Source organism: Theropithecus gelada, chromosome 2 (genome assembly GCF_003255815.1).
Source record: "Theropithecus gelada isolate Dixy chromosome 2, Tgel_1.0, whole genome shotgun sequence".
NCBI classification, from domain to species: domain Eukaryota; kingdom Metazoa; phylum Chordata; class Mammalia; order Primates; family Cercopithecidae; genus Theropithecus; species Theropithecus gelada.
The window spans coordinates 42,349,980-42,362,990 of NC_037669.1; the positions used below are offsets into that span (position 1 = coordinate 42,349,980).

Sequence of the window (13,011 nt, forward strand, 5' to 3'; positions counted from 1 at the left end):
AAAAAAAAAAGACAAATCTTTCCAGAAGATGAAATAAAGGGCTCATTCTCTCAGTAGTAAAAAATTTAATTGCAAAAACTTGCCTTCATTCAATTCATATCCATTACTGAATTTAATAACCACTGTACTATATCTATTTTGCGGACACTTATGAGGGCTTTCAAATTTCAAATTAGGAATTAGCACATATAGAATGCGCTTTTCTTCCCAAATCATATTAACAACTGAAAGCCAGAAATTCAATTTGAATCATCAATAATGGGCACACGGTGGTCATTCAAATGCCATGGAAAGAATGAATAGGTCAGAAAGCAAAGAGTTTATGTAAAGAAATAAAACGGTGGACATGGTAGAATACTAAAATTATAAAGAAATATATTTTTCAAATAAATAAACCAGAACCACAGCATACAGAGAATAGGTAAGGACAGAATCAGAGATGATATCAAAACCTAAAAGAAGCCATAAAATAGACAAATTATATGTCACTAGCAAAGTGGAAAACTCTGAAGCCTAACCTGCAGACAAAGAAGTCAATAAGAAACAAGCTGATTCACACTATCTACCCACAAACAGGAGGCTTCAAATAGATCACCCAGGTACTATTCCTCCTTAAGGTAGTGAAGAGTTGGGCTCAAAATCAGAAGGTTCATTGAAAGTCTACAAAACAGCCATCACATGCCCAGATTTCCTCCTCCACTCTTCACAACCAGACAACCATCCTTCAGTAATCCCTTAAAATGGATGCTCCAATGCAGGTGAGAGGTGAGGGTGGGGGTGAGGTGCCTTATTGAAAAGAATTACATGAGCACAACAGTAAAAACCCAAGCTCCTTTTCTAAAATGAGTTCTCAAAACATGGCAGCCAGATATACATTCTCCTGGCAAGAGACTGGAGACTCTCAGGGAAACTGACTAGCCCAAGAGAAACAAACCTATGAGTATATAAGCCCTCCACACCCCCCCCCCCCACACACACAAAAAGGCCTACTCTCTCCATCCTTCAAGAAGCCACACTTTTAGAGCTTCCAATTTAGTTTTTGGCCCTTCATTCTTAAATATGAATGGACAGCCACAAGACTACCAGATATCTGGGGAAAGTCTCAAAATTGGTAGCAAAAGACAAAAATGGTAACAAAATTTTTAAAACTATCATTAATATTCCCAAAGAGTACAGCATCTATGAAACACCACAAATACACTATAAAATAAGAATGAGAGGCTGGACGCACTTTGGGAGGCCGAGGAGGGTGGATCACTTGAGGTCAGGAGCTCAAGACCAGCCAGGTCAACATGCTGAAACTCCCTCTCTACTAAAAATACAAAAACTAGCCAGATGTGTTGGTGGGTACCTGTAACCCCAGCTACTCAGGAGGCTGAGGCAGGAGATCACTTGAACTGGGGAGGCAGAGGTTGCAGTGAGCCAAGATCACGTCACTGCACTCCAGCCTGGGGGACAAAATGAGACTCCATCTCAAAAAAAAAAAAAAAAGATTATAATGAGATCTATGAAATTTAAAATATGGATGGAAGTTAAAATTCAACAGAAGGCTTAGAAGATAATACTGAGGAAATCTCTCAAAAAAACAGAACAAAAAAGACTAAGGGATGGAAAATAGGGGGCAGGGGAGAGAAAATTAGAACCTAAGAGTTCCAATATTCAAAAAACACCAATTCCAAAAAAAGAACACAAAGTTGATAAGGATAAGACTATCAAAGAAACAAAGCATCAAAATTTTGACTCTGTTCAATGAGAGTCACTACGGACAAAACTAACAGGAAGGAGGACAGACTTAGAGAAGATATTTTCCAAGTGTGATATCAACAGACTATTCAAATCTAACCTCCACAAGGAACTTCTGCAAATCAAAAAGGAAACGCAAAGTAAAAACAAACAACGAAACAATTAATTATCAAAAATAACAATCAAAATGGATCCAAGAGATGCTCAAATTCACTAGTAATCAGAAAACGTAAACTGAAACAAAAAGATACTATTTCCCCTGCCCCTCCAACTTAAGGGATCCTCCCATGTCAGTCTTAGTAACTGAGATTACAGGCACACACCATGGTGCCCAGCTGAGATTCCACTTTTATACCCATCAGACTGACAAAAAATAGAAAACAGCGGGACACAGTAGCTCATGCTTAGAATCCCAGCACTTTGGGAAGCCAAGGCGGGCAAATCGCCTGAGGTCAGGAGTTCAAGACCAGCCTGGCAAACTGGTGAAACCCCATCTCTACTAAAAATACAAAAATTAGCCAGGCAAGGTAGCGGGCCCCTGTAATCCCAGCTACTCGTGAGGCTGAGTCAGGAGAATGGCTTAAGCCCAGGAGAAGGTTGCGGTGAGCCAAGATCACACCATACCATCCCACCTGGGCAACTGAGCAAGACTCTGTATCCAAAAAAAAAAAGAAAGAAAGAAAGATAAAACCAAGTAACGGCAAAGATGTGGGCAAAAAAGAACTCTCAAGCACTAAGAAAAAGACCTTTGCAAGTCTATATCACAATACCGAAACATAAAAACCTCGACTACATATTTCACAATGTTTTGTGTCCAGAACTGGTGGGTTCTTGGTCTCACTGACTTCAAAAATGAAGCCGCGGACCCTCGCAGTATGTTAAAGTTCTTAAAGATGGTATGTCCGGAGTTTGTTCCTTCAGACGTTCAGATGTGTCTGGAGCTTCTTCCTTCTGGTGGGTTCTTGGTCTCCCTGTCAGGAGTGAAGCTGCAGACCTTCGTGGTGACTGTTACAGCTCTCAAAGCCAGCGCGCGTCGGGAGTTGTCGGTTCTTCCCGGTGGGTTCGTGGTCTCGCTAGCTTCAGGAGAGAAGCCGCAGACATTCGCAGCGAGTGTTACAGCTCATAACGGCAGCGTGGACCCAAATAGTAAGCAGCAGTAAAACTTACCACAAAAAACGAAAGAACAAAGCTTCCACAATATAGAAGGTGACCCAAGGGAGCTGCCACTGCCTGGCTCGGGCAGCCTGCTTTTATTCCCTTATCTGGTCCCATCCACTTCCTCTTGATTGGTCCACTTTACAGAGAGCTGATTGGTCCGTTTTGACAGAGTGCTGATTGGTACGTTTACAATCCTTGAGCTAGACACAGAGTCACAAAGTGCTAGTTAGCTAGATACAGAGTACCAATTGGTGCGTTTACAAACCTTGAGCTAGACACAGAGTGCTGATTGGTGCATTTATAATCCTTGAGCTAGACACAGCGTCACAGAGCACTAGTCCTCCAAGTCTCCACTAGGTTAGCTAGATACAGAGTACCAATTGGTGTATTCACGAACCCTGAGCTAGACACAGAGTGCCGATTGGTGCACATACGATCCTCCGGCTAGATATAAAAGTTCTCCAAGTCCCCGTCCAGTTCAGGAGCCCAGCTGGCTTCACCCAGTGGATCCTGCACCAGAGCTGCAGGCGGAGCTGCCCGCCAGTCCCCAGCCACGCCTGCACTCTTCAGCCCTTGGGCTGTGGATGGGACCCGGCGCCACGGAGCAGGGGGCGGCACACGTCCGGGAGGCTCAACCCGCGCGGGACCCACCGCAGTGGGAGGAGCTCAGACACGGGGCGGGGGGGGGGGGGGGGGGGGTGCTGCAGTTCCCGAGCCCTGCGCCGCCGGGAAACAGCCAAACCTGGCGAGAATTTGAGTGCAGCGCCGGCAGGCCGGCACTGCTGGGGGACCCGGCACAACCACCGCAGCTGCTGGCCCGGGTGCTAAGCCCCTCACTGCCCTGGGCCGCTCCGTGTGCGGGGCCCGCCGAGCCCGCGCCCGCCGGAACTCACACTGGCCCGCCCGCGCAGCCCCGGTTCCCACCGGCGCCTCTCCCTCCACACCTATCCCCAAGCAGAGGGAGGCGGCTCCGGCCTCAGCCAGCCCAGAGAGGGGCTCCCACGGTGCCGCGGCAGGCTGAAGGGCCCCTCAAGCACCGCCAGAGTGGACGCTGAGGCCGAGGAGGCGCTGAGAGTGAGGGTTGTTAGCACTTTGTCACCTATCAGTTTCATATACAATCAAGGAATCTACCAACCACAATGTCATAGGAAGAGGTAACAGAAGTAAGGCTCAGAAGTTTAAGAGAAAAATTTAAAGGACCTGTATGACCTGATGTGTGACAAGAACTGAGAAGCATAATTCATTCTAAAATTGTTTTTACCTAACGTCCAAAATAATAATGAAAACTTCCCAGAACTAAAGGACAAGAACTCCCAGCTTATAAAGGTCCATGGAATGCCCTTAAACAAAAAAAGACCCATACCTAGACATACCATCACGGAATTTCAAGGGTTAAAAATATCCTAAAAACTTCTAGAGATTGGGGGTCAGTAAGGGAAGATCACATACAAATGAAGAATCAGATTGGCTTTGGATTTCAACAGTAACCCTGGAAGAAAGAAAACAACAGAACTACGACTTGCAAACTTGAAGTAAAAGTTACCTTCAGCTCAGAATTTTATACCCAAATTATTGATCAAATGCGAAGTCAGAATAAAAATTTTTTTCAGTCATGTAAGATGTCAGAAAAGTTTTTGTTTTCCATGTATCCTTTCTCAGAAAGCTACTAAAAAACGTACTCCAAGGAAGTAAGTAAACCAAAAAAGAAAATACAGGAAACAGTAAACGGGAACCAGTACTAGAGAGGGCAAATAATTTTAAGGATGATAAAAAGAGAAGTCCCAGGAAAACAACTATGAAATAGGACTAAAAAGTAACTAGTCCTAATTGCATTAAGAGGTTCTAGGTTAGCTGTCTCACGAAATGAAGCAAACAACAACAAAAAAAACTAACTTCTAGAAAAACAAAAATTTATCAAGAGAAGAAATGATATCATAGTACTCTACATGGGTCAGCTGTGAATATTTATATAGTTATAATATTGTAAACACTAAATATTGGTTTAATAAACACCTGTAACTATATTTGGAGGATGGTAGAGTCAGTGTGTGCATGTGGCAGGTGAGGTGAATATATATGTGAAACGCTAAGGATCATCTTACTTAGAAGAAAGCCAATAATATCTATAATTGCTGTATCATGAAATAGCAGTAAAAGCAAGTCACTGTATTTGTAAATATGAAAGCAAACATAAGAAACAGCTAGGAGAAAGAAAATGGTAGCTTCTCAAGTGCAGAGGCTGAGACAAGGAACAGCTGCTTTTTCAGGTATTCTAATTTTAAATTTTTATTTTTTTAATGTTGACAAAACAAGGAACTTGAACAATCTCACGATGGTTGTATTAGATTTTCAGTATTATTTCATGGTGTTAAACAAACTACATCTAGTTTGTTTTGCCAAAGAGACTGAACGGCTAAAACCAATCTTTAACGATCAATGTGAACACAGTACAAACAGCCCTATTTGAATCCCAACTCCACTACTTTGTGAAGTAAGGCAAGTTACCCAATCACCTTGCACACGTAATCACCACCTCAAAATGGTTTTGCAAGAACAATTAAGTGAAAGCAACTGATGCAGAACCTGACCCATCAACAGATAGTATTTTCGGCAGGTCTTTCTGTTCCTTAGCTGCAAACGCCTATTCTGACCCCAAGCTGCCTCGTTGCTCACAGACTATATAGGGACTCATGGACAACTCAGCACATATCCCTCCTCACGCTAGAAAATCAATCATGATGAGTAAGCAGACTTATCTTTGTATATGAAGGGCAGCATTACTGTTGTTATATGAAGGAGATTATCCCCATTATCGACATTCTGGATTACTGCCTGCTTTCAAGAACTGTCCCAATTAGTCTACAGCACTTGGACAGAACCATTTTTTCATGTTCTGTTTTGTAGATTTGTAACATCTTAAAAAAAAAGAAAGAAACGTACATTCCCATAGTCTTCATCCCTACTCTTCCAATGTACAACCTCAAAATTTTCTAATGCTGGCCCTATCTGGTCTCCAGTTGGCCTGAGGCCATCTCCTGCTTACCACAGCAAAAGAGAGAAATCAGCCCAAATCAGCTAATTAACTATTCACCACTTCCAATGTTTTCTTCCGTATTATGGCTAAATTCATAACACCATGCAAAGTACAAAGATACCTTAAAACAAAACAAGGAGTTATCTTTTATCACTAGGTCAGTCATCTTTACTTGCAAGACCAATCAAAGGTCTTAATTGATTTTATACACAGTATTCATACATCTAAAAACAATCTGGCAGACTTAAAAGCACAAACTTCATAAATCATTAAAACTCTATTTTATCATTAATTCAACAAACACTGCTAAAACACTGAAGATGAAAACAATAGGATATAATCCTATTCTCAAATGTAAAGGGAAAAGGACCATCGAGAGCAACAGAGAATAAAGAAAATCCAGGAAACAACTGACAGCAATTCCAGATTATGTATAAAATAATTTTTAACATAGTTGAGACTAAAGAAAATTATAAAAATTGAACACAGCTCTGAGCCTCCTGACAGTCAAAAGTATGGAGAAACAGGATGGCTTACAAAACAATCTAATAAAACCAGTCATCTGTTTAAAAAAAAAAAAAAAAAAAAAAGCTTAATACTGGGGTCTTAGGAAGAATTTGTCTCCAAGGTCTGTATTTTATAGGAACCAATAAATAAATTAGAAATTTCTTCATTAGATATAAATGAAGAAAATATGTTTTTCATGGCCCCTTTTGGTATGTATCAGTTCTAGATAAGATGTATATTAAATCATAGTTCTGTGAAGAAACTTCTATGAGAACCACTTTAGAAAGTAACATAATGCAGCTGGGCGCGGTGGCTCATGCCTGTAATCCTAGCACTTCAGAAGGCCGAGGAGGGCGGACCGCGTGAGCTCAGGCGTTCGAGACCAGCCTGGGCAAGACGGTGAAACCCCATCTATACTAAAATACAAAAAAATGAGCCGGGTGTGGCCGTATGCGCCTGTAGTCCCAGCAGTCTCAGGCAGGAGAACTGCTTGAACCAAGGAGGCGGAGATTGCAGGGAGCCTGCAGGGAGCCCAGATCGCATCACTGCACTCCAGCCTGGGCAACAGAGCAAGTCCCCCACAACCCCCCCCCCCAAAAAAAAATAATAAAATAAAAAAATAACATAATGCAATAACAGTGATTTCAGGTGATACCTTTCCCATTTAATTTATTCTAGGTTTTCATAAATGTATGTTTTGTTGCCCTACAGGACTGTAAATTCCTCAAGGCTTATGTTGTCTGCTTCCATTTCAACTGCCTTTACTATTTAGTAGAGTGCTTTACAGTTGCTACTCAACTATAACTGATAAAATGTTATGCAGTCAATATTTGTAATATTAGCTTTCCCCACTACACTATAAATTCCATGAGAACAGTGACAGTGAGTTTTGATCGCGACTATATCCCTCCAAATCTAGAAGATCACTCTATAAGTATTCGCTGATTGAACGGATTAAATAAAGAAAACACAACGAAAAAGTATGAAAGGAGAGAAATAATTTAAATGGCAGTAACTTTGGGTTCTAAGGTTGTTCTCAACAAGAGCTAGAAGACCTCAGGTAAGTTACTTAAGATTTGATTGTCAACGCTTTCATCTGTAAAATAGAAAAATTAACAGATATTTCAGATTTAAATGTTTTTAATATATATAAAGCATTTAACACAATACCTGAAAAAGAACTCAATAAATGTTAATTCCTTTACTTTCTCTTACGTCTCATCTACCCATAAAACAGTGCCTTCCAGGAATATATTATTTCAGTAAAAATACAACTACTCATTCTTACTTTCCTTTGAAAAATTAAATTTTCATCTCTTTAATCTTTAAAAAGGAGGGAAAAATAACTTGTGGACTGCTTTCAAAATATTACAAATGCAAAAGCTAGTTAAGAAAAAAACAATGTCGAGAATGAGCCTTGTTGGTGGCACCCGCCTGTAGTTCCAGGTAATGGGGGGGATGCCTTGAGGCCAGGAGTTCCAGATCAGCCGGGGAAACAAAGCAAGACTCCATCTCTTAAGAAAAAAAAACAGGAGGGGGAAATCACCTTACCTACTAATAGAGATTTTTAAGCAACCGTTTATTTAAGGAAAAAACCGGTGAAATTCAAGTTAATATTACTTGACAGTACTCGTTTCAGAAAAAAAAAATACTCTGCATTGCTGGGTGTGGTTGCCCGAGACTAGTCCCAGCTACTTGGGAGGCCAAGGCAGGAGGCCAGTTTGAGCTCAGGAGTTGGGAGTACAGCCTGGGCAACATAGCGAGACCCCATCTCTTTAAAACACAAAAATTCGGCAATCATTTGTTCCGAGTTGAAACCTTAAAAACGAAATATTTTGAACGCTTTCACTTAAAAGTGGAACACGACCCAATCCCAAAAACATTACTTCATGACGACTCCCTTGACTCCAGTCATCCTTCAGTTTTATCCTCCAGTTGTGAGCTTAATCTGATACCTAGCTGTTTCCCTCGCATCGCCACTTTAACACGCGGTGTGCAGACCAAGTTCTGTCATTCCTGTAATTACCACACCCCCAATCAGCCGCTCCAGGCCCCTGTTGTTATGACATCTGTAAACTGCAGCCGGTCGTCTCCACCTCCCCGCGCCCCCGCCCCGCTTCCCCTACCTCCCTCCGGGCCGCCGGCTCCGACCCGGGCTGTAACTTGTGAATTCCCAAGACGGTCCCTTCTTGCCAGGGTTAGAAATTTTACACGCCACCCCTGCTCCTTCCTGCTTCTGTCAGAGCGCTCTGCACGGCCCACCCCCGCCTCCCGCCCGCCGCCCAGCCGCGGCGCAGGCTCCGCGCTCGCCTCCTCTCCGCCCGCTGCCTCGGCACTCCGCAGTCCCCGGCGCCGCTTACAGCCCTGCCGCCGCGCCACGCCGCCCCGCCCCGCCTCGACCGGCGTTCCCGATGGCGATCACACCAGGGCTCCCCACCCCCACCCTCTCCTCCGCCGGCCGCGCGGCCGTTAGGACAGCAGGGCCCGTGACGCACGGACGCGGAGCGAGCGTCCGGGCCCAGGCACCGCGGCTCGAGGCCCGGCCGGCGCCCGCCCTCGCCCCAGGGCCTCTCCCGAGTCCCTCCCGGACTGCCCGGATCTGCCGGCGGGAGGGGGAGGGGCCGGGGCCGCAAAGCCCCCGCACTCACCAGGCTCAAGGCAACCGATCCCGGTGCCACCGCTGAAGTGAGCCCTCGCTCGCCCGCCCGCCGTGCCGCTCCCGCGCACAACCTCGAAGAGCTGGCCCGCGCCTCGGCGGTGCTCAGCAGGCCTCGCTCTCCGCCGCCGCGCACCGAGCAGCAAGACTCAGCTCTGCCGGCGTTCGCAGTGCGCCTGCGTGCGGAGGCCGGCCCGAGCGCCTACGCGCGCCCCTCCGGCGCTTGCCGCAGAGGCTGCCGGGAGACGTAGTCTTGTAACGCTCTCTCGCCGCACGTTCCTAGCGATTCTCGCCCAGCCTGCGAAGAGTCGGGGGTCGGGGAGAGGAGAGGGTCTCGCTAAGAAGGAGGTTTGCAGACCATAACAAAGGTTGGAGAAAGAGTTATATGTACAAACCTGTCTTTGCTCAGCTCTTCCAGGGCGGATCGATGTTCACCTCTGTATAGCTTCTAACAAAGTAGGTAACCAATACGCGTTGATGGAATGAATGATGGAATGATTGAAGACTGAGGGAGTATTACAAAATTAGTAGGTCAGCGCCTCCTGTCTAAAGGGCTCACATGTAGCATGAATGCAAGAAGCTTCTGGACATTCCTTTTTTAGTTATCTCCCATCCCCTTTGCTTGATAATGTATGAGTAGTATCAAAAATAATTAAGTGCCGGGTGCAGTGGCTTACACCTGTAATCCCAGCACCTTGGGAGGCCTAGGCGGGTGGAATACTTGAGGCCAGGAGTTTGAGACTAGCCTGGGCAACATGGCGAAACTCCGTCTCTACTAAAAATACAAAAATTAGCCGGGGGTGGTGACGGGCGCCTGAAGTCCCAGCTACTGGGGAGGCTGAGGTGGGAGAATCACCTGAGCCCGGGGTTGACGATGAGGCTGCAGTGAGCCGGGATCGCACCACTACACTCCAGCCTGGGCAACCGGAGTGAGACCCTGCCTCAAAAATAATAATAATAATAATAATAATTAAGAAACTACATGAAACACAAATACTCGTTTTACTCTCAAGTGCTCTCAAACGAAAACTTGGAGCAAATGATTGTTAATGTTAAATTTGATGGAATTCTTTGGGGGAGCAAATGGAGTAGTGGCTTCAAAAGAAAACCTGAAGCCAGCCTAGCAGGGGTCACAGAATAGTAGATAGATTTAAAACATATGCCAAGAAGCAAGGTAAAAGAGATGAGGTAGATTAGTACATTTATAAATGTCCCAGGGAAGAGGAGAAGACAGAGGACCACTCTAGCTGAATCCTAGGTTATGCAATGTTCATTTGTCCTGGACTTCACTCTGCTGCATCAGCATTCTCCTGCGATGTGTTTACTAAGATCAGAGTTGAGTTTGAGCAATGTGGCTGGGGAAAGGGAAGGTGTGTTCACCAGGAGAGACTTAAGGGCAAGTTTGCCTGACCCCAGCTAGACTGAAGACAGATCACCTTATTCCAATAAGGAGGTAAGATTGATTATTCAGAGCTGGTCTTCAGTCTTCGGGAAAGCTAATTTATTTCCAGTTCACCCTTAATCCTAGCTAGTCCTTGATGGTCCCATCCAAAAGTCTGGGCTATTTACTCGGGCCTCTTCTCTTTGATGGGCCTTCTAAGGCCCATGAGACAACCATAAGCTCTGCTCACTTTTTCAGCCACTGCTTTCAGAGTCAGCAATCACCTTAGCTTTGGAAAAATGATGACAAATATCAGGCTCACCTCTGGTGGCTTCCTTTTTCTTCCAGATGTTGCACTCACAAATTCTCACTTCCTTGGTAGCTCTTCAGTACATTAACGTTTTTATATTTTGTCCAGTTGTTCTCTGTAGTGGAAAGGTTGATTGAAAACAACAGTAGGCCATTGCTGGAAGTTGAAGTCCTATGTATGTTACTTTTACAAAAGTGTTATCTTACTGTACATGATGTTTTATAAGCTAATGTCTCTCTGACAATATCATTTTATATTTTGAGAAATTTGAAATTATAGAACAGTATTTTTTGTTATCACAAACAATGCTGCTATGAACATTCTTGTACATCTCTACTGTGTATAGGGAAACTGCTAGATCCTAGGACATTGCATCTTTAACCTTACTGTATATATTAGATAGAAATCTAAGATGGCCCCTATAATCTCTGGTCCCTGGTGTTGCCTATATAATCTCCACCCCTTGAGTGTAGGTGGGACCTTTGACTTACTTCTAGCCAACAGAATATGGCAAAGATGATAGGATGTCACTTCCATGATTCCTTTTCATTATATAAGACTGTCTTTCCAGACTGGAGCTAGAGATTTGCTGCTGGCCTTGAAGAAGCAAGCGGTCATGTTGTGAACTGCCTATGGAGAAGACCACATGCCAGGGAACTGCAGATGGCTTCTAGAACTTGAGTGCAGCCTCCAGCTGACAACCAGTAAGAAGCCAGGGCCCTCAGTCATACAACTAGAAGGAAATGAATTCTGCCAACACCCTGAGAGAGGTCAGCCTCCAGATGAGAAGACAGCCTGACTTACACCTTGATAGCAGTTTTGTGAGATCCCGAGCAAAGGAAACAGCTGAACTGTGCCTGGACTCCTGGTCCACAGAAACTGTGAGATAATAAATGTGTCTTAACATACTATATTTATGGTAATTTATTATACAATAGAAAACTAATACACTAGACATTGCTGGATTATTTCATAAAGTAATTGTACCCATTTGTACTCTATAAACGGTATATAAGATACTCTTCACTTGCTAACAGTTAGAAATGTCTGGCTTTTTACATTTTTGCCAATCTAACATATAAATTACTTGAACATAAAAACATGAAAAATAGATATTTACTTAGAATTGTGTATTCTGTTGTATTTCTTTTCTGTTGCATAAATGCAATTAAATAAAATAGCAGGCTGGGAACAGTGGCTCATGCCTGTAATCCCAGCACTTTTGGAGGCTGAGGCAGGAGGATCACTTGAACCCAGGAGTTCCAGACCAGCCTGGGCAACATAACAAGACCCCGTCTCAACACACAAAAAAATTAGTCAGCCATGGTAAGTCGCACCTGTAGTCCCAGCTATTCAGGAGGCTGAGGTGGGAGGATAACTTGACACCAGGAGTTTGAGCACAACACTGCACTTCAGTGTGGTGACAGAACAAGACGTTGTCTCTTTAAAAAAAAAAAAAAAGCAACTAGTAGTAATAAATAGAGGGACTAACTGAGCAAATAATATCTGTGAGAAAAATACAACAAATTCATAAGATTTCTTTCTTTCCTCTAGTATACCAATTTAGCTCTATTGCAAATTTGAATTTTGTAGGCTATATTATATTCTTGAGAAAAATAAGTGTAAGAATTTTTTAAAGAATGTATACAATAGAGCTAATGAAACAGTTATTACCTATGGCCTCTTCGAGGATTATCAGACAGTTTCGGAGAACCAGCAGGTTTATTTCTGTTTTATCACAAACCTTCTCTCCATGCTCATCCTCAATGTATTTCCAAATTGAAGCAGCCCATGCTGTTTTGTTCCACACTTAAAGATATTTTATGGCAAGCCAACATTTTAACATCTTTTCTGTGGCCAGCTTCAATGATAGCCACCTTATAGGCACGTGTTTAAGCAATCTATCTCCTTCCATTTCTATAAAGTCAAAAATTTTATTAAGTGCTTCTGTACATTTTGAGGAAATTGAAATGACCAAAAACTTTCATTATCAAAGCCTCCATATCTCAGGTAAGCAAATCACAGCTCTCTTTTAGCATTGTTTAGCAGATGAGATCCTTTCATTTTATTTGGTAAGAAGTTACCAAGTTATTTTGACTGAAGAGAATTCGTCAAAATTATCATTTACATCAAAAGCAGATAAATGAGCCAAGTCTAGTTTGTATTTGGCCAAGATATGATACTCTTCGTTTTATGTTTCTGTAATTTTGTGAAAATCTTAA

At 43.3% G+C, this 13,011-nt stretch overlaps 1 protein-coding gene across 1 annotated transcript in view; it reads right to left on the reverse strand.

Annotated features, from left to right (window-relative positions):
* Positions 1-9,272, reverse strand: part of KPNA1 (karyopherin subunit alpha 1) — a 99,502-nt gene extending 90,230 nt beyond the window's left edge. The window contains exon 1 of the mRNA XM_025375083.1: positions 9,091-9,272. The gene's annotated coding sequence lies outside the window, so the exon portion shown is untranslated. The remainder of the gene's footprint in view (positions 1-9,090) is intronic.
* Between the last annotated feature and the right edge of the window lie 3,739 nt (positions 9,273-13,011).